Genomic DNA, 19,303 nt, shown 5'->3' with positions numbered 1-19,303 from the left:
AGATAAGACAGGAAGAAGGGCAATGCCTTGTAGAAAAGAGCCCAAGAGCAGGTGTGAAGAGGCATAAGTGCCAGTCCAGCTTTGCTGCCAGTCAACTTTGTGAATAAAACCATGGGGTAGCGTGAAGACAATTGGGTTCTAATTGCTCCTCATCTATTAATAAGTTGTATAACCTCATTGAGGCGATGTACTCAATTTTTCTATCAATAACAAGTCAGACTAGATGACCTCCAAAGTCATGCCATGCTTCCTCTAGAACTGTGTTGTCTTATGCAGTAGCCACTAGTCCACACGTGGCTCTTGAACACCTGAAATGTGACTAGTCTAAACTCAGATGTACCATAGGTATAAAATTCACAGTGGATTTCAAAGACCAAGTACAAAAAAATGTATAAAATATCTTGTTAATAATGTTTATATTGATTATTGATTACATGATAATATTTTGGACATTTGGGGTTAAATAAATTATTGAAATTAATTTCACCTGTTTCTTTTTATATTTTAAATTTACTGCTGTGGTTTGAATATGTTTTTCTCTTCCAAACCTCATGTTGAAAATTAATCCCTAATAGTGCTGGGAGATAGGACCTAATGGGCAATGTTTAGGTCATGAGGGCTCCACCCTCGTGAACGATGAATGCTACTATAAAAAGGGCTTATGGGAATGGGTCGGTTCCTTCAGCTCTTCTGCCAGGCGAGTACACGATGTACCTTCTCTCCAAAAGATGCAGCAATGAGGCATCATCTTGGAATTAGAGACTGAAATCATTGGTGCCTCGATCTTGGACTTCCCAGCCTCCGTAATTGTAAGAGAATAAATTTCTGTTCTTTATAAATTGCTCAGTCTAAGGTTGTGTTGTTATGACATATATGCTGCTTTCATCCATGGTTCCTGGCTTATAACTCCCATAACCCTTGTTACAGTCTTTTGTTATATAATAATGTTGGGACACTTTAGGCCTCAGGTAACAGAATCTGTCTCTGACCTTCTCCTGTTTTTCTTTCACCTGCCCAAGGCAGGACTCTAATCTCATTTTGGGTCATAAGAGCCTCATTCCAGAGAGTTCTGTCTCAAACTCTAGAGGAAGGAATGCTACACAGGCCAAGAAAAGCCTGAACAGGCAGGCCTTGCTGGGTTTAAATTATGTGGTTTTTGTCTAATCACATTTATACTTGGTTGTTAATCATGCCAATATAATGAAGCCTCCATAAAACCCCAAAGGACAGAGCTGAACATGTAAAGGTTTCTAGAGGGTAGGGTGCCCAGGGAGGGCATGGAAGCTCGGCAACTCTTCCCCCATACCTTGGCCTCAAGTGATCCTCCTGCCTTGGTCTCCCAAAGTACTGGGATTACAGGCATGAGCTACCATGTCTGACCTTCATCTGTGTCTTTTGTGCTATCCCTTATAGTAAACCATTAAATGTAAGTGTTTTTCTGAGTTCTGTGAGCCTCTCCAGCCAATCAGTTAAACCCATAAAGGGTCTGTAGGAACCCCAACTTGGAGCCAGTTGGTCAGAAGTTCCGGAGGTCTGGACTTGCGACTGGTGGGAAGTAAGGGGTGGTCTCATGGGACTGAGCCCTCAACCTGTGGGGTCTGACACTATCTTTTGGTAGATAGTGTCAGAACTGATTTGGAGGACACCTAGCTGGTGTCCACTGCTTGGTGTATGGGGAAACCCCCTACATATTTGGTCATAGAAGTCTTCTGTGTTGATGACTTTTGTGGTGTAAGAGCAGAGGAAATAGTTTAAGAGTTTTTCCCTCAAACAGAGATATTCTGTTATAGCAGCATAAAACAGACTAAGACAATTATATGTGTAATTTAAACCCAGAATATTTCAAATTACATGGGAAGATCACATATTTGCATTGGGTTTTGCTGCTTTAGAAGATCAAGAGCAGGTGTGCAAACTGACCCCAGCTATCAAATTATATTTAACCAAGCTCCAATTCACTATCAAGAACCAGAGTTATCATAAGGAATGGGAGCTTTGGAGAGCAACAGACTAGCAAAGATAGTGATCTCTTGAATGAGAAGACCCACAGCAGCATTCCAGCCTTTCCACGAAGCAAAGGGTCTTTGTCACAAGTCTTGGTAAAAGAGCACAGAGAACTAACCTGTGGAGGTGACAAAGACCTGTGAAATTACATACAGCAACCATAACTACAACAGCCCCTCTGGACCAAGGCTGTGTGCTCTGAAGATAAGTCAGGAGGCTGGATGTGGTGGCTCACACCAGTAACCCCAACACTATGGGAGGCCAAGGCTGAATGATTGCTTGAGCCCAGGAGATCGAGACCAGGTTGAGCAACATAGGGACACTTCATCTATACTAATTTTTTTTTTAAAAAAATAAGCCAGGCAATGGTATGCACCTGTAGTCCCAATTACTTGGGAGGCTGAGGTTGGGAGGATCTCTTGAGCACAGGAGGTTGAGGTTACAGTGAGCTATGATCACGCCACTGTATAAGAGCCTGGACAACAGAGCAAGACCTTGTCACTAGAAAAAACAAGTTGGGAGATCTGTGCAAAAATTATAGTCTGAAAAAACTGTGAAGATTTGCACAGCTAACATCCACCAGCCTGCCAGGCAACTGAAATTCCCACCTGCAATCCCTCCTGAGGATGACTTTCTTGCAGGAGAAAATAGCCTCTGTTCAGATTAAATGAAGGATGATGATTGGATAATAGGAGTAGGAGTGATTTTTCATCCAGTGAGACAAAATTCACACAGAATTATTGGGGCACTGAAAAGGAAGGCTGGGATGAATTTGAATGAGCCTGAAATTAGGCCCCCTGTACTCACTCATGTACTTTATTTGCTTTTGTATTTGACAAGACAGCTTCTCTTTCACTGTGTGCATGTTTCTCCTGCTAGGAAATGCCACTTTGGCCCTGCCAGCAGGAAGGCATAGAGTACAGAATCCAGGGACTTGGAAAGCAAAGAGACTTCCTTGGGTTGTTAGCATTCTCCCTTTCATCCATACTTTCCTAGGGGCACTGGAACGGGTTGGTGGGTTCGGTAGTAGTTACTAGAAGATAACATGTAGAACCAAAACCACTAAAACACTCATGAAATAACCACCACTGGAATTACAACCTTAGGGGAAGGTATTATGTTACTCTGATACTGAAAAGCAAACCTAACATCTTCCAATAGAAACCTGTAAACCACTAAAAACTCATGCCATGTCATTTACTACGTTTTTGTACTAAGACATGAATAAGAGAAATGCTGAGCACATCAGTTTTGTTTGAAGTGAGAGAAAAACTGAACCATAGGGTTTTTGTCTGGAGAGAGCACAGGACAAGTTATAATTATGGGGCATGTGTGTTTGTGTTTGAGAAGGGTGCTCACTAGGCAGACATGGATCACCCATAAGCTAGGATGGAGCCCCAAAAGGGTGGATTCAGAGGAACAACTTTGATTACCTAAATATTTTTCTGTGTGCACGGGGATTCTACAAAAGCAAATGAGGAGACAGAAATGTGTGCTGTTAGGGTCCAGAGGTTGGTGGAGCCATAGGATGAAACAGTTGAGGACCTAAAACTATGTCTGGCTTTGTGTTTTCCATTTATGAAATGGCACTGGCTAAGAATATCTAGATGTAACCTTTTAGGAAAAAACGTAAAAAAAATTACTAAGAAGAACCAGATTGTTTTTACTTTAAAAATAAATAAATTATAAATCTCAAATGATCATAAAAATACCAACCCTGCTGCCAAGTCAGGGTTGCCAACCTGCTGCCAACCCTGCACTGGGTAAAATGACCTGCTTGAGTTAGGAGGATGAAGATTTCCAAACAGTAGCTTTCAGAAAATAAAATTTAGTCACTAAAGCGTCCTTGAATATTTGTGTTGGAAAGTTAGTATATGGATGGAAATATATATATATATGTATATATATATATGTATATATATATATATATATATATATATATATATATTGAGATGGTGTTTTGCTTTTGTCACCCAAGCTGGAGTGCAGTGGCACAATCTTGGCTCACAGCAACCTCCACCTCCCAGGTTCAAGAGATTCTCTGGCCTCAGCCTCCCAAGGAGCTGGAACCACAGGTGCCCACCACCACACTCTGCTAATTTTTGTATTTTTAAGAGAGATTGGGGTTTCACCATATTGGCCAGGCTAGTCTCGAACTCCTGACCTCAAGTGATCTGCCCCCCTCAGCCTCCCAGAGTGCTGAGATTACAGAAGTGAGCCACTGCTCCCAGTTTGGATGGAATATTTTGAAAATCATATCAACATTTAAATGTCTTAGGATAATTTGTAATGTAATGGGCGCCTTTGATAAATCCTTTGGTATTGAGAATAATCACCTTTTAGCCTGTGTAATACTTGAGTTCTGACTTGTAGATAATAGATTTGCTAAAGTAGGGCAGAGCCAAACAGAAGTCTCATATTAAACACTGGGCTCCAGATACTTTATGGCAGGCTGCTGAGTTACAAATTTTAAAAATAGTATGTTCCCTTTTGATTACAAAATTATACTAGGGCCATTATAGAAAATTTGGAACACATAAAAAACTGTAAAGAAGTAAACATTTTAAATATAAAAAAATAGCGTTATCTGTTGGCATATATTCTTCCAGTCTTCTTTCTGTGCGTATCTAGTAATTTATTTATTGACTAAACCTTGATAAAGGAACTACTTACTATATGAAAGACACTGTGCTAAACATTGAGGACAAATGGTGAGCAAAAGGGACATGGTCTCTCTGCAAGGAGGACACACAATTAGGCAAGCCACAGCGATCAAGTCTGGTCAGTGCAAACACAGGGCAAGCACAGTGCTTAGGGCACTGTAGCAGAGGCACTTCACCTAGTTTGGGAATGAATCAGCTCCAAAACAATTTTTTTTGTTTGTTTGTTTTGTTTTGTTTTGTTTTGTTTTAGATGGAGTCTCACTCTGTTACCCAGGCTGGAGTGCAGTGGCGCAGTCTCGGCTCACTGCAACCTCTGCCTCCTGGGTTCAAGCGATTTTCCTGCCTCAGCTTCCTGACTAGCTCCTAAGGGAGTGCTACCACAGCTAGCTAATTTTCCTATTTTTGGAAGAGACAGGGTATCACTATGTTGTCCAGGCTGGTCTCTATCTCTTGACAGCAGGTGATCCGCCACCTCGGCCTCCCAAAGTGCTGGTATTACAGATGTGAGCCACCATTCCCGGCCTGAAACATGATTTTTAACTGCTGCCTAGTTTAGTATTTCTTTATACAGAGGTATTGTACTTTACTGAACCAACCAACTGTTCTTCATGCTGAACATTAAGATTGTGGTTTGTTTATTTTTTGATACAGGGTCTTGCTCTGTCACCATTCTGGGGTGCAGTGGCACAATCTTGATTTACCACAGCCTTGACCCCCTGGGGTCAGATGATCCTCCCACCTCAACCTCCCTAGTAGCGGGGACGGTAAGCACACGCCATCACGCCCAGCTAATTTTTGTAGAAACGGGTTTTTGCCGGTTGCCTAGGCTGGTCTCAAACTCCTGGGCTCGAGTGATCCACCCGCCTCGGCTTCCCAAAATGTTAGGATTATAAGCATGAGTCAAGGCACCGGACCAAGACTGTGGATTTTTTCCCCCACTATTATAAATAAGTTCTGCAATGAATCACATTCAAACTTTCATAATCCTTTAGAATGCATTAAACAATTTTTGGCCAGGCGCGGTGGCTCAAGCCTGTAATCCCAGCACTTTGGGAGGCCTAGGTGGGTGGATCACGAGGTCAAGAGATCAAGACCATCCTGGTCAACATGGTGAAACCCCGTCTCTACTAAAAATACAAAAAAATCAGCTGGGCATGGTAGTGCGTGCCTGTAATCCCAGTTACTCAAGAGGCTGAGGCAGGAGAATTGCCTGAACTCAGGAGGCGGAGGTTGCGGTGAGCTGAGATCCCGCCATTGCACTCCAACCTGGGTAACAAGAGCAAAACTCCGTCTCAAAAAAAAAAAAAAAAAAACAAAACAATACAACAATAACAACAACAACAAAGAATGCATTAAACAATTTTTTTTTGAAAAGCAGAATTGCAAAGTAAAAAGGAATTTTTATTTGAAAGGTTTTTGACATATATTCGGGCTGTTAAGCTGAAAAAATTACCTAATTTTCATTTTTTCTCTCCAACACTTTGCACCTCTTCCCAGCATCTTGTAATGATGGCCTATCACATGCGTTACAATGGCTCTGGAGAGCACATGACAGGGCTCTTTCATCCTCAGGAAGACATTATTAGATATGCTTTTTCCCAAGTCAGGATTTAAGGACATTTTTTGGACAGAGATTTCAAAGCCCTCAGTGCACCTTCTGTAAATAGGAAACGGTATCCCTCCCTAGATGGACAAAGCCTCCAGACCCATAGCTTCACAAGCAGAAGGTGCTTGCAGAAACAAGGCCCCTTTCCTTATTTAAAAAAAAAAAAAAAAAGTTGGGGGAGGGGAGTGGTTACCTCTTCGAGCAGTTGCAACTAGGACGTGTGAGTTGTCAAGCAAAGCCCATCCTGCATACCCTCCCCCTCCAGCCTTCTGCAAACTGCACAACCATCTGCAGCCCTGTCCTTTTTGTTTTTTCTCGAGACTCTGATCTTGTTGCCCTTGACACAGCCTTTCATCTAGAACACGCTTCCTCATTCTTTAAGCCACAGCTCTAGTGACACTACGTTCGTCTTTCTGCTGCCCATTCTTGTTTCCCCATGACCGGGTGGGTGACCTTCTGCTCTCACCAACCCTCTAGGCTGGGTCTTGAGAGCAGGAAACCCCTCCATTTGGCTTTGCCTCCTCCAGTGCGCCTCAAGGCACCGAAGGGGCTGCATTCCCATTACTGAAAAGAATGCCTGTTGAATCACTGTTACTGTATTACACCTTAGGTTTAGAAACTTTTGTTCTGACTAAAAATATACATGTTCTTTGTAAAAAAAAAAAATATGAATATATAATTAGGTTTTACACTATTTTATGAAATATTTTATAATCAGGTACCCAATTCATATTATAAACATCATATAATCATTTACATATTTATAACCAAAAATCCAATCAAATGTTAACTCTCCTTTATCATTGGGATGTACATCCTTTCATATTTTAAAAATTTGTTTGTAAGCGTATTTTATTTTTACAGAAATAGAGTCGTATATCACTTCCTGTTTTGTGACTTTTTTTCAGTTAATAAATCAAGAATCATCACCCACGGCCATATCCATAGATTTGTATGGTTTTTTCTTTCAGTGGTTTTATAGTATTCAATCACATGGTTTTGTCATAGTTTATTTACCTGATTCTCCCAGCTGCTGGATATTTAGTTTGATTTTGTCCCTTTTCTGGTGATTACTATTGTTATGGAAATTCTGTGATAGTCAGTCATATGCCTTTTGTTCATCCACCTCAATATTTTCTTAAACAAATTCTTTTTTTTTTTTTTTTTTTTAGGCAACTCTGACCAAGTCAGAGTCTTGCTCTGTTGCCTAAGTTGAAGTGCAGTGGTGCAATCTTGGCTCACTGCAACTTCTGCTTCCCCGGGTTCAGGCAATTCTCCTGCCTCAACCTCCTGAGTCGCTGGGATTACAGGCGGGTGCCACCACGCCCAGCTAATTTTCGTACTTTTAGTAGAGTACATGGTTTTGCCGTGTTGGCCAGGCTGGTTTTGAACTCCTGACCTTGTGATCTGCCCCCCTCAGTCTCCCACAGTGCTGGGATTACAGGTGTGAGCCGCTGCACCTGGCTGTTCTTAAATAAATTCTTAGGGCCAGGCATGGTGGCTCTTGCCTGTAATCCTAGCACTTTGGAATGTGAGGTGGGTGAATCACTTGAGCCCAGGAGTTCAAGACCAGCCTGGACAACATGGGGAAACACTGTCTCTACAAAAAATAAAAATAATTAGTCTCTGCAAAAAATAAAAATAACTAGTAGTGTGTGCCTGTACAGTACTTCCAGCTACTTGGGAGGCTAAGGTGGGAGGATTGCTTGAGTCCAAGAAGATGAGGTTGCAGTGAGCAGAGATTGCAACACTGCACTCCAGCCTGGGTGATAGAGTGAGACTCTGCCTTGAAAAAAAAAATTCTTAGAAGAGAAAATTGTCAAAAGGTATGATCATTTCAATCACTTTTTCATGTATAATGCCAAATTAGCTCACAGTATTGAAAATATCTCTGTACATGCCTCTCTCCTCCAATAGTGTGGGCTCAGTGAAGGCAGGATCTCCAGTGCCTTTGCTCAGTGCTTGGCAAATAGTAGATGCCTAGTGTTCACTGAATGAATAATGAGTTGGATAACTCAAATGAGAAGGCCTTCATTACATAAGTAAAATCTTGCCAGTGTGGTCACAGAAGTCTACAATTGGTACTCTTGGCCTTTTCTGAATATCTATAGCCTAATTGGTAATAATATTTTAAATTTTCATTTCTCAGAGAGATTGCTTTATATACCACACAGAAAATAATATATTACACTTGGAGGATAATTAGTTGTAAAAATATATCACCAGAAGATTATAGTTTTGAAACAAGGGCCAAGGGGAGTGAGAGAAAGAGAGAGAGAGAGAGAGAGAGAAAGACTCTGAATTTCAGAATTCTGTATTTAGAAAGAAAATGGATCATTTTCCAGCTGAGATGGCTTTTAGGAGAGCCAGGTTTGGTCCCTTTCAGTCCTGTGGTTTTATGATTTACACTCTGTAATTAAATGTGTGAGGAGGTATGCCAAAGTAAACAGAGAGGAAAGAATGCAGGACTAATCATTAGGAACAAAGTTTGAACCTAGGGTCAAGGTAGGGAATTTCCCTTGCACTGACTTTCTTATTCCTGGTTAACACTATAGTTTCCTTTCTGATTTCAATTTAGAATTTTTTTTTTTTTTGCATTCATGCTTTCCAGATATATGAATACAAATTGGTGCCCATAATCACCATCATCAGCTTTATTATGATACTAAAGCACAGAAGTTAGGTGACCTGCTAAGGTTAGTCAATAATTTGGCAGCCATAGGGAAGAACGGTACCTCAAGCTAACAGGAATAAAAACACCCCCAGGGAAATCGGAAAAAGGAGAGTGGTGATCATTAATGTTTCTGGATGTTAAAATATATTATAAATTTACTGTGATTAAGTTAGTGTTTCACTGATGCATAAATCCAGAAGATAAAAATGCTCACGCCAATTTAATATATTGCAAAGTTAATGTTTTACATCAGGAAAACTGTTGATTATTCAATGAATGGTTTTGAAACAAATAGTGAACTGTGGAAAAAAGATAAAATTAAATATTTAAATTCCATATAAATATTTAAAGTGAAGCATTAAAATGTAAAACCACCCAAAGGAAATATGGAAGAGGTTTTTTTCTTTTTAAGTTTTAGAGCAGAAGGTCTTTCTAAGCATAAAACAAGACTCAGAAGCCATTAAAAAAAAAGACCTTATAAAAAATGAAATATCATGATGGCTAAATAAAACTCATTAAAAGACAAATGGTGAAAAAAGTATACTGGAGGGATGGTATTTGTAAGGCAGAGGACAAAAAGCTCTTGTATTAAGAGGTCTTGTATAACAATAAGGAAGAAGCCAATGGCTCAATAGAAAAATAGGCTGTGGATGGCTGGTGCGGTGGCTGATGCCTGTAATCCCAGCTCTTTGGGAGGGCCAGGCAGGTTGATCACCTGAGGTTAGGAGTTTGAGATCAGCCTGGCCAACATGGTGAATCCCCATCTCTACTAAAAATAAAAAAATCAGTGGGATGTGATGGCACGTGCCTGTAGTCCCAGCGACTGGGGAGGTTGAGGCAGGAGAACTGCTTGAACCCAAGAGGCGGAGGTGACAGTGAGCCAAGACCGTGCCATTGCACTCTAGCCTGGGTGACAAAGTGAGTCTCTATTTCAAAAACAATAATAATAATAATAAAAGAAAAATAGACTATGGATAGGGATGGGTAGTTCACAAATATAAACATTTTTTAAATGCTCAACATTATTCAAAGTTACTTAAACACAAACAAAAACAAGTAAGAGTGAAGATACATTTTTACCTGCCTAACTGGCAAAGATGGAAGTAATTCATATTACCTGGTGTTAACAAGTGTTCAGTAATACATGATTAGTAGGAGTATAAATTGGTGCAAATTCTTAGGATATATTTGTCAATACCTATTAATTTAAAATATATACTTTGACTTTAGAGTTTCACTACTGGAATTTATGCTACAAATGTAGATACATATGGAAAAATATAAGTGTAAGAATCTCATTGTAGCCTTACCTTAATAGAAAAATATTAAAACAATCTGCCTATGTGGTGAACTAGGAAAAATGATGGCCCATCCGCACACTGGTCTGCAATGCAATAATAAAAAATAATGTAAGGAAAGATCTCTGAGACAGGCATGGTTACTCACGCCTGTAACCCCAGCACTTTGGGAGGCCAAGGAGGGTGGATCACCTGAGTTCAGGAGTTCAAGACTAGCCTGGCCAACATGGTGAAACCCTGTCTCTACTAAAAATATAAAAAATTTTCTGGGTGCGGTGGCAGGCGCCTGTAATCCCAGCTACTAGGGAGGCTGAGTCAAAAGAACTGCTTGAACCCAGGAGGCTGCGGTTGCAGTGAGCTGAGATAGTGCCATTGCACTCCAGCCTGGGCAACAAGAGCAAAACTCTGTCTCAAAAAAAAAAAAAAAAAAAAAAAATCAAATCTGGTCTTTTAAGTGAAGAGAACAAGGTGCAAAACAGTAATGGAAAAGATCTCTCTTCCTGTTTGTATATGTATAAATTCACATGGACAACACATAGATGGCTATAAATGTTTACACATGCATAGATGATTGGGGAATGATAAAGCACAAGTTCTTGTTTTTTAGACGGAGTCTTGCTCTATCATCCAGACTGGAGCACAGTGGTGCAATCTTGGCTCACTGCAACCTCCGCCTCCAAGGGTCAAGTGATTCTTGTGCCTCAGCCTCCCGAGAAACTGGGATTACAGGTGTGTGCCACCACTGCCCGTTAATTTTTGTATTTTTAGTAGAGACAAGGTTTCACTGTGTTGGCCAGGCTGGTCTTGAACTCCTGACCTTGGGTGATCTGCCCATCCCAGCTCCCAAAGTGCTCAGATTACAGGTGTGAGCCGCCACGCCTGGCCAAGCTCAAGTTCCTATTAGTGTTTGCCTCTGAGGAGGGTAAAGGTCTGGGATGGTAGAAAAAAAGTCTCCTTTTCATTGTACATTCTTTATTATGGTTTGAATTTTTACTACTTGCATTAGTTGTGTATTGTTGCATAACAAATTAGCACAAACTTAGTGGCTTAAAACAACACCCATTTATTATATCATAGTTAGTATGGACAAGGAGTCAGGTATGGCTCAATGGGTCCTCTGCTCAGGGTCTCATGAGGCTGCAATTAAAATGTCGGTTGGGACTAGAGTTTCATCTGAGGTTTGGGGTGTCTTCCAAGCTTTGTTCATTTCTTCATAGCTGTTGAGCTTATAGCAGCTTGCTTCTTCAACACCAGCAGGACAGAGAGTCTCTGATCTCTAGATCCTCTTTTAAAGAGCTCACTTCATCAGGTTAGCTCCACTCAGAATACCATCCTTGTGAATCCACTTAAAATCAACTTTAGGGACTTTATATCTGCAAAATTCTCTCACTTTTGCTATATTCTATCAACTAGAAGCAAATCACTGCTTCCATCTTGATTCAAGGTGAGGGAATAATACAGTGGCGTGGATACCAGGGAGCAGAAGTCACAAGGGCCTTTTTAATTCTGCTTACCACATTAGTATTACCTGCAATAACCATTACCCAAACCACCACAACATATGGAATACTTACATAGAGCTTATTTTGTAGTGGACACTGTTTCAAACATTTTGCAGGTATTAAGTCACTTAATGATCAGAGCAATCCTACGAAGTAGGTATTCTTATTACCTCCATTCCAGGGATGAGTTTAAGTAATTTGCCTAAGGTCATAGAGCTTATAAGTGCTGAACTAGAACCCAGGTAGTTTATGTCCAGAGTTCTGTGTTCTTTATTATATTATGTATACATTTTTCAAATACAGTGGTTAAAACAAAACAAAACAAAACATTTTTCCAGCCTGGGCAACAAAGTGAGACCCGGTTTCTCCAAAAATATCAAAAAAAATTAGCAGGGCATGGTGGCACACCCCTGTGGTCCCAGCTACGTGGGAGGCTGAGGTGGGAAGATTGCTTGATCCCAAGAGGCTGAGGTTGCAGTGAGCCTTGTTTGTGCCACTATACTCCAACCTGGGTGACAGAGCAACACTCTTGTCTCAAAGAAAAACTTTTTTTCAAGTTTTTCAGTTACTATAGTTCTATAACAAATATGTCAAATATGGCTTAAACAACCACAGCATTTATTTTGCTCATGAATTTGTTCTTTAAGTAGCGTAAGACTTGGCAGGGATAACTCATGTCTGTCCCAGTCACCAACAGCTTGGGGGTGAGAAGGCTGGGAGCTGGAATCATCTGGAGGACTCACCTCCTTCCCATGTCTGGCAGTTGATGCTGGCTGTCAACCGGAAACCTTAATTCCTGTCCACATGGGACCCTCCATGTGGCTAGTTTGACTACCTCACAGCATAGTGGCTGGGTTCCAAAAGCAAGTATCCAATGAGTGAGAGAGCCAGATGGAAGCTACATTGCCTTTTCTGTTCTGTCTTGGAAATTAAGTTCTCTTCTGTTGCATTTGGTTAGTCAGAGCAGTCACAAAATTCTATGCGAGTTTAAGGAGAAGGAAAACAGACTTCACCTCTTGGCCAAGAGTGGCAAGGTTTTGTAAGAGCGTGAGGACCTGAAATATTGCTGTCAAGCTACCACAAAAAGGTTGATTAATTTATTCCACTCTCTCACAGCTAGTCTGTACCCAAATCATCACAATAATTTATCTATCCTTTTCTTTAAAAGCGTCAAGAAAAAGACTCTCACAACCTTAAGTAATAAAACATCAGAGTATTGCCCATTTTTCTTTTTCCTGTTTTAGTATTCCTAAAGCACTTTTCTCCTTCCACTTCCTTTAGGGCAGAGGTCCCCAACCTTTTTGGCACCAGGGATTGGTTTTGTGGAAGACAAGTTTTTCCATGGATGAGGGAGAATGTGCAGGGAGGGTTCTGGGATGAAACTGTTCCACCTCAGATCATCAGGCATTAGATTCTCATAAGGAGGATGCAGCCTAGATCCTTTGCATGTGCAATTCACAATAGGGCTCGAGCTCCTATGAGAATCGAATGCTGCCGCTGATCTGACAGGAGGCGAAGCTCAGGCCGTAATGCTTGCTTGTTTGCCACTCACCTCCTGCTGTGCAACCGAGGTCCTAACAGGCCATGGAATGGCAGTGGTCCATGGCCTCGGAGTTGGAACCCCTGCTTTAAAGTGAAGAAAAAATTAAATTTTAAGCTCAGATATTGGTTGTTGGCTTCAAATCTAGATAATTGTTTTCCTTCTTTGGGCTCTCAGATTCTTCAGGGAAGAATTCTGAGTTAGGAATGTCTAGAACACTTCAGCTCATCTTCCAAAAAAAAGTGGGGGAAGGGTGAAATAGATACAGCTGTTCAATCATTCATTCATTAGCAAAAATTGTTGAGTCCCCACCTTGTGCTGAGCACAGCCCTAGGGAATGCATCCATCCTAGAGATGGAGACAATGTCTCTGCTCTTAAGGTGATTTTCTAACATGGGGCAAGTCAAACACAACCACTCTTAACAGATCTTCAGCTGGGTCTTTGTCTTGTCTAGGACTGATGCTTCCTACTGCTGGAGGTCTCAAAAATAATGTAAATATTTAATGTTAATTATTAAAATTAATAATGTGGTTCCCAAACTATGTGCTGAGGCAACCCAGGATGCTGAAACAAACTCAGAGTGAGATATTTTAAATTTTTTTTTTTTTTTTTTGAGACGGAGTTTCGCTCTTGTTACCCAGGCTGGAGTGCAATGGCACGATCTCGGCTCACCGCAACCTCCGCCTCCTGGGTTCAGGCAATTCTCCTGCCTCAGCCTCCTGAGTAGCTGGGATTACAGGCACACGCCACCATGCCCAGCTAATTTTTTGTATTTTCAGTAGAGACGGGGTTTCACCATATTGACCAGGATGGTCTCGATCTCTTGACCTCGTGATCCACCCACCTCGGCCTCCCAAAGTGCTGGGATTACAGGCTTGAGCCACCGCACCCGGCCGATATTTTAAATTTTTGAGAGAAACAGAGACATTTGTTGGACACAGCACAATAATGCCATTAGGTTGTTCAAGTCTAACTAAAAAACAGAAACTGGTATTTCTTTGGGAACAGTGGTGTAGTTAAAAAATTACTGAGACATTAACGACATCAACTGTAAGCCGAGAATGTGTAGGAACCTCTAGGATGCCTCATCCACCAATTTTCCTGGTATTTCCTTGTTTGTTCCCAAAGTGAACACGTACTGTTTGAGTCATTCTTTTCTTTGGGAGAACACCTTAACCTGCCTGGGCCTTTACAGTGCTCGCTGCCTGGGCCATCAGAGTCCTCTCCACATGGACATCATTTCCAAACTCTCCCCACTGCTACTCCCTCCCTGCAGCCTCCTCCCCATAGCCAACCTGGCTTCAGTGTTCCTTCACCCCAGGCTCTGGCATCCCTCTGTGGAAATAATCACGTATTAATCCTTATCAGTGCCATATGGGGACTTGCAGAATTTGTATCCTGGTCCCTTCCTCTTCTGCCCAGTTATGGCTACTCAGCAAAAGGGAATAGTGAGGGAAACACTCTCAAGTTCTTCGCTTCTGGACTATGGTTGATTCAGCATCCCAAAATTAATTTCCTTTTGAACCCCCAGAGAGGTAAGAAGGTCCTATCCCTTTCACTAACATATCTTTGAACTGGTTTCTTATTAACTAATATCCTGGGGCTACTATACTAAGATGGCGTTTGCCTTGACTGAGCATACCACACTATCTGATAATAAGTGGTGTATGTCACACATGTTCTAATTACAAGGCTTCTCCCCTGGTCTTTGTGGTGGGGCTGTGGGGTGGGGGTGGGGGGTTGTAGTAGCTGAATAAGGAAAGGACAGGAAAAGCATTTAGCTCATGCTTCCACATTAATGTGATAACCACACAGCAGAAGGATGCAGAAGAATGTACTCAAGTGGGAGCCCTAGTTCCATTTTAGAGTCAGATTGAGAGGGTCCAAGATATTTTACAGAACAGGACACACTTGAGCTAGTGTCTCTTAAGTAACAGCTACCCAGATATTTAAGTGGTGGAGGAAAAGCTTCTCAGTGAACAGCACGCGCACAGGCCCAGAGCGGAGCCACAGCATGCTCAGTGCTAAGCACTGCGTACAGTTCAGTTCTCCACGCAGAAGCTGGACTTTATCCCAAAAGACTACAATCTAGGGGACAGGAAACATGTCCCTGGTTTGCTTAAGGTATGGGTGACTTTTGCTTAGATATTGTTTTTAGTAGGTTTTTTTTTTTTTTTTTTTTTTTTGAGACAGAGTCTCTTTCTGTCACCCAGGCTTGAGTGCAGTGGCCCTATCTGGGCTCACTGCAAACTCCACCTCCCAAGTTCAAGCATTTTTCTTTCCTTAGCCCCCGAGTAGCTGGGACTACAGGGGCCCACCACCTGTCTTTTTGTATTTTTATTCCCTACTAATTTTTGTATTTTTAATGGAGATGGGGTTTTACCATGTTAGCCAGGCTGGTCTTGAACTCCTGACCTCAAGCATTCCACCCACCTTGGCTTTCCAAAGTGCTGGGATTATAGCTGTGAGCCACAGCACCCAGCATTTAGTGTTTTATTTTTAGATTATAAATAGCCCAATTAAGAGACAGTCCACATTAACTGAGTCTGTATAGAGACTTCACAGCTGCTATACCTTTAACATCTGAAGTTCTTGATGGGAAGTGTATGTGGCTACATGACATAAATTAAAATCTGGGAGCTTTTGGATTCAGCTCCCAGTTATTGCCTCTAGGAGGAAAGGCAAACCTGATCATGCCATCCTCAGGCTTAAACCTTTCAATGCTTCTGCATTGCCTCAAGGTAAGTTCCAAGTCCTTGAAAGGTATACAAGGTTCTCCGGGACCCAGTTCTGGTTGGCTTACTGACTTCAACAATGATCACTCTCCCACATCAAACCCTGCTCCTGCATTTCCTACAACCCCACTGACCAGCTGCCACTCAAGGCTTTTGTAAACACTGTTCCCTCTGCCTTCAGGGAGCTTCTCGCCAGTTGTCCATCACCTTCTTCACTTTAGCCTTAAGACCTCTTGCTCAGCTGTTGGTTCTCAGGGAGCTTCTCTGTCCACCCTAGGGAGACCTCCAAGACCCTGTGTTTGACCTGACTGCAGCACTTACCGCCCTATACTGCAATGTCCCCTCTCCCTGTCCATCTCCCAACTAGCCTAGGAGATCTTTTAAGATGGGGCCTGTTTTTTCCACCATTAGAATGTTAGTTTTTAATACAAGCCCTGCTACATAGTAGGAACACATTAAACATTTGTTAAACATTTGTTTAATTGCTGACTGAAGAAGTATTCTGTGAGGGAAAGTATTGTATTCATTTTCCTCAAAAGGGCTATGAACATTTAACTGATAAGACCTTTTTTTTTTTTTTTTTTTTTTGAGATAGAGTCTCACTCTGTCACACAGGCTGGAATGCAGTGGCCCAATCTTGGCTCACTGCAACTCCGCCTCCCAGGTTCAAGTGATTCTCCTGCTTCAGCCTCCAGAGTAGCAGGGATTACAGGCATGTGCTACCACACCTGGCTAAATTTTGCATTTTTAGTAGAGACAGGATTTCACCATGCTGGCCATGCTGGTCTCAAGCTTCTGACCTCAAGTGATCTGCCCACTTGGGCCTCCCAAAGTGCTGGAATTACAGGTGTGAGCCACCACACCTGGCCCTGATAAGACTTTATGAATTTAAATATTTTTTTCATGGAGAATACAGAAAGGCTTTTCTAAAGATGCAGTAGTTCTATATGGAGAAAACAAAGGAAAAATACAAGCCAAAGTGTTGCTATTGAGGGAGAAAAACATCCCAAGAATGAACTTAAGGCAAGTTGGAGGCCATTTTCCCAGAATTTGAGGAGCCCCATCATTACTTGTGCAAAGAGCTGGATATTATAGAAAAATAGAGCAGAAAGGGAATCTTGAGAAGGATCTGGCCTATCCCTTGTTGGTTCAGAAAGGATGAGTGATTTGTCCAAAGACACCAGGGCCACAGCGATGTCCAGGGCACAGTGACTTTAGAAAGTGGCTTCAGGAGTATAGGAGGTGGCCCACTATCTTGTATTAAACAAACAAAACCACTAACAAACTACAACAACTGAAAATACTGATGCTATCATAGCAGGGAGAATATAGTAATGTCCTCCAAAGATTCATCCCAGTCCCCTGAACCTGGCAAAAGAGGCTTTGCAGACATGATAAGAACCTTCAAATGAGGAGATGATCATAGATTATTTAGGTGGGCCCAGTCTAATCACGTGGGTTCTTAAATCAGAGAACCTTTCCTGGCTGTGGTCAGAGGGAGGTGTGACTATGGAAGGAGGATCAAGGAGAAGTGATATGAAAAGGGATTGACCTGCCATTGCTGGCTTTGAAGACAGAACAGAGGGGCCACAAGCCAAGGCCTGCAGATTGTCTTAGTCAGTTTGGGCTCCATAACAAAGTACCATAGACCAGGTGGCTTATAAACAACAAAAATTTATTTCTCATAATTCTCAAGGTGAGTTTCTGGTGAATGTTCTTTTCTGAGTTGCACACACCAAATTCTCACTATGACTTCCCAGGGCAAAAGAGGCAAGAGAGCTCTTTGGAGTCTCTTTTATGAGTACTAATCCCATTCATAATCTAATCACCTATCAACGGCACCACCTACAAATGCCATCACAGGGGGATTGTATGCATTTTGCAGGGATACATTCAGTCTATAGCACAGGTAGTATCTAGAACAGGCGTCCCCAAACTACAGCCCGCAGGCCGCATGCGGCCCCCTGAGGCCATTTATCCGTCCCCGTGCCACACTTCAGGAAGGGGCACCTCTTTCATTGGTGGTCAGTAAGAGGAGCACAGTATGTGGCGGCCCTCCAACGGTCTGAGGGACAGTGAACTGGCCCCCTGTGTAAAAAGTTTGGGGACGCCTGATCTAGAAGCTAAAAGAGGAAAGGGGGTAGATGCTTCCCTAGAGCCTCTAGTTGGAACACCTTCCTGCTGAGGCCTTGATTTTAGCCTAGTGAGACCTGTGTGGGATTTGTGACACACAGAACTATAAGATAATAAATGTGTATTATTTTAAGGCACTAAGTCTGTGGTCATTTATTACAGCACCAAAAGAAAAGTAATACTGGATACACAGACACAAACCCATATGCTATAACCCCTAAGCAGGCCAAGAAGTCCCCCGCTTCCATGCTTCCTGCCCACCCTTTTGTAGTAGTTTTCCAAGATCCCTTGAGGTTGATTTTCATCTGATCTCACCTGGATTGGTATGTGGAGAAGGAAGCAGAAGGCTTGCAGAGTGGGTTGTTTCAGATGTCACACGCTAGGAATGGGAGAGCCCATTCCAGGACTGGCCTGGGGCCCAAGCCATCTTCTCTGGAGGCCAGATTGCACAAGAGCAACCTATGCCAATCATTTTAGAACATAGAGAAACACCAGAGCCTCTGCTGGCCAGGGAACCGGGCCTAACACTGAGAGACTATTGTCAGACATTGGGCAATCAGCTATGGACCTCCAGGAAGAGGGAACTGTGGTATTTACACATGGCTTTCTAAGAGAAACAATGCCTCTGCAGCATACAATGTGTTCCTAATAGTACTCTCAGGAATACTTTACTACTGTCATTAAGATGTGTTACATGTGCCTATTATGTAACTAACCACTGTCCCACATTTTAGACTTTATTATCAGCCAGATATTTGGGGAAAATTTTCTCTCTGCCTTCCACTATATAAGCATGCTGTCAATGTCACTGACCTGGAAACTTGGGCAGTGCTCAAATTAAGTCCAATTAATACCAAATTAATAAGGTGTGAATTCAGATGAGTACCTTCTTTGAAAGCTCATACAGTGGTCTAAGGAAGATCATGGTATGTGCTAGAACTGTAAGTTGACATTCCCCTCCTGTTCAGGGAATTATGGGGCTGGCGGAATTGGAATGCTGCCCAGACTCTGAAGCAACAACATTAATAAGCAATACTGGATATGTAAGTCAAACTAACTCCTTGTAAAGTCAGAAGAAATGGTAAAATGCTTCATACACCCTTTCATTATTGTTGTTATTTCTGGCAAGTAAAGAAATGCCAAGGAG

The sequence above is a fragment of the Saimiri boliviensis genome, chromosome 1 (genome assembly GCF_048565385.1).
Source record: "Saimiri boliviensis isolate mSaiBol1 chromosome 1, mSaiBol1.pri, whole genome shotgun sequence".
NCBI lineage: Eukaryota > Metazoa > Chordata > Mammalia > Primates > Cebidae > Saimiri > Saimiri boliviensis.
Note: the sequence above shows the minus strand (reverse complement) of the source record.